Genomic DNA, 3,079 nt, shown 5'->3' with positions numbered 1-3,079 from the left:
TTTTAATTTCATCATTAAATAGAAACCCTTTTGGATTTTTTTCATTGTATTGAAAGAATTTTCAAAATGTAAAGGGGAAATTAATTAGAAAAAATTAGTTCTATAATTGCAAGTTAGAAAAAAGAAGTTCCAACTCTTTCAAGCAGTGTTTGTGTTTCTATTGGGCAAAGCAAGAGTTTATTGTAAAAAAAAAAAATGGAAACGATACTACCAAACGAAGTCTATTTTAATGAAAACTCTAATGTTCCTAAATTTTATGGACTTTCCCAATATCGACGATTCCCAAGATAATAGCTATTATTCTTTTAAGTTACCTATTATTTGAAGTTAGCCGCCATGGTGAAATTGGTAGACACGCTGCTCTTAGGAAGCAGTGCTCAAGCATCTCGGTTCGAATCCGAGTGGCGGCATTCTTGAAAAAGAATACAATAGATTAGAAATCAATTCGAAATTTACAATTTTGTAATGGGACCTTCCCCTTATGCTATTTGCAACTTTAGAACATATACTAACTCATATCTCTTTCTCAACGATTTCAATTGTGATTACGATTCATTTTATAACCTTATTAGTTCGTGAACTTGGAGGATTACGCGATTCGTCAGAAAAAGGAATGATAGTTACTTTTTTCTCTATAACAGGATTCTTAGTTTCTCGTTGGGCTTCCTCGGGACATTTTCCATTAAGTAATTTATATGAGTCATTGATCTTCCTTTCATGGGCCCTGTATATTCTTCATACCATTCCTAAAATACAGAACTCTAAAAATGATTTAAGCACAATAACTACGCCAAGTACTATTTTAACGCAAGGCTTTGCCACATCGGGTCTTTTAACTGAAATGCATCAATCCACGATACTAGTACCTGCTCTACAATCTCAGTGGTTAATGATGCATGTCAGTATGATGTTATTAAGCTATGCAACTCTTTTGTGCGGATCCTTATTATCTGCCGCTATTCTAATCATTAGATTTCGAAATAATTTCCATTTCTTTTCTAAAAAGAAAAAAAATGTTTTAAATAAAACATTTTTCTTTAGTGATATTAAATATTTTTATGCAAAAAGAAGTGCTTTAAAAAGAACCTCTGTCCCTTCATTTCCAAATTATTACAAATATCAATTAACGGAGCGTTTGGATTCTTGGAGTTATCGTGTCATTAGCCTAGGATTTACCCTTTTAACCGTAGGTATTCTTTGTGGAGCAGTATGGGCTAATGAGGCCTGGGGATCCTATTGGAATTGGGATCCTAAGGAAACTTGGGCATTTATTACTTGGACCATATTCGCAATTTATTTACATAGTAGAACAAATCCAAATTGGAAGGGTACGAATTCTGCACTTATAGCTTTGATAGGATTTCTTATAATTTGGATTTGTTATTTTGGTATAAATCTATTAGGAATAGGCTTACATAGTTATGGTTCGTTTACATTAACACCTAAATGATTACATAAAATAAAACCTTCATGAAATGAAGGTTTTTACTTTTATGTTTTATTTGAGAACCCCTTGAACGCCTTATCAAAGGGTTCTCAAAAATTCGAGATAGATCTAATTATACTTTTTTACTTATTTCTGCATTATATACTTTTTTACTTATTTCTGCATTAATAGAGCAGACGAGTAAAAAAAAGCAAACCTATTTAGGATAATAATTGGATAAGAGAGCCTCTACCCTGTCAACGGATAGGGAGAGAACAAAATCTGGATAAATACCAATTCCTATTACTGGTAAAAAGATACAGATTAAAATAAAGAGTTCTCGTGGTCCAGAATCCACAAAATTTGCGTTTGGAACATTAAATAGCTTGTATCCATAGAACATCTGGCGTAACATAGATAATAAATAAATAGGAGTTAATATCATTCCAATTGCCATTACAAAAGTAATTAGTGTTTTTGGCATTAACAGAAATTTTGGACTAGTAATTAGTCCAAAAAATACTACTAATTCTGCGACAAAACCACTCATTCCTGGTAAGGCAAGAGAAGCCATTGAAAAGCTACTAAACATGGTAAAAATTTTAGGCATTGGGATAGATATTCCCCCCAGTTCTTCGAGATAAACAAGACGCATTCTATCAGAAGCGGTTCCTGCCAAGAAAAAAAGTGTAGCACCAATAAATCCATGGGATAATATTTGTAAAATAGCTCCATTGAGTCCAATGTTGGTTATGGAACCAATTCCTATAATTATGAAACCCATGTGAGATACAGAGGAATAAGCTATTCTTTTTTTGAAATTTCGTTGACCAAGAGAAGTTGAAGCTGCATAGATTATTTGGATCGCTCCTATTATTACTAACCAGGGCGAAAATAGATAATGAGCATGAGGTAACAATTCCATGTTGATCCGAATCAATCCATATGCTCCCATCTTTAATAATATTCCCGCTAAAAGCATACATGTACTATAATGTGCTTCCCCATGGGTATCTGGTAACCACGTATGTAGGGGTATAATCGGCAATTTGACAGCATAAGCAATAAGGAAGCCAAAATATAAAAGTATTTCCAAGGTTGCAGGGTATGATTGATTAATTAATCTTTCCAAATCTAATCCTGGTTCGTTGGAACCATATAAGCCCATACCCAGAACTCCGATTAAGAAAAAAATGGAACCGCCTGCAGTATACAAAATAAACTTTGTAGCTGAATATAGACGCCTCTTCCCCCCCCACATGGATAAAAGTAAGTAAACAGGAATTAATTCTAACTCCCACATGATAAAAAAAAGTAAAAGGTCTCGCGAAGAAAATAATCCTATTTGACCACTATACATTGCGAGCATCAGGAAATAGAATAATCGCGAATTCCGTGTAATTGGCCAAGCTGCTAAAGTAGCTAAAGTAGTGATAAATCCTGTCAATAAAATAGATCCTAATGAAAGTCCATCGATTCCCAATCTCCAGTGGAAATCGAAGACATCTATCCATTTATAATCCTCCTTTAATTGGATTAAGGGATCCTCCAGTTGGAAATGATAACAGAACGCATAAGTCATTAGAAGGAATTCTAATAAACAAATAGATATAGTATACCACCTAACGACTTTGTTTCCCTTATGAGGTAAAA

At 33.7% G+C, this 3,079-nt stretch overlaps 1 non-coding gene across 1 annotated transcript; it reads left to right on the top strand.

Moving 5' to 3' along the window:
* Positions 1-330: 330 nt before the first annotated feature.
* Positions 331-410, top strand: TRNAL-UAG (transfer RNA leucine (anticodon UAG)). Its single transcript has one exon. It is a non-coding gene; the product is annotated as a tRNA-Leu (tRNA).
* Positions 411-3,079: the final 2,669 nt, after the last annotated feature.

Source organism: Triticum urartu, unplaced genomic scaffold (genome assembly GCF_056163025.1).
Source record: "Triticum urartu cultivar PI428250 unplaced genomic scaffold, HENAU_Tu73 scaffold2, whole genome shotgun sequence".
Taxonomy (NCBI): Eukaryota; Viridiplantae; Streptophyta; class Magnoliopsida; order Poales; family Poaceae; genus Triticum; species Triticum urartu.
Note: the sequence above shows the minus strand (reverse complement) of the source record. Positions and strands in the feature narration are given on the sequence as shown.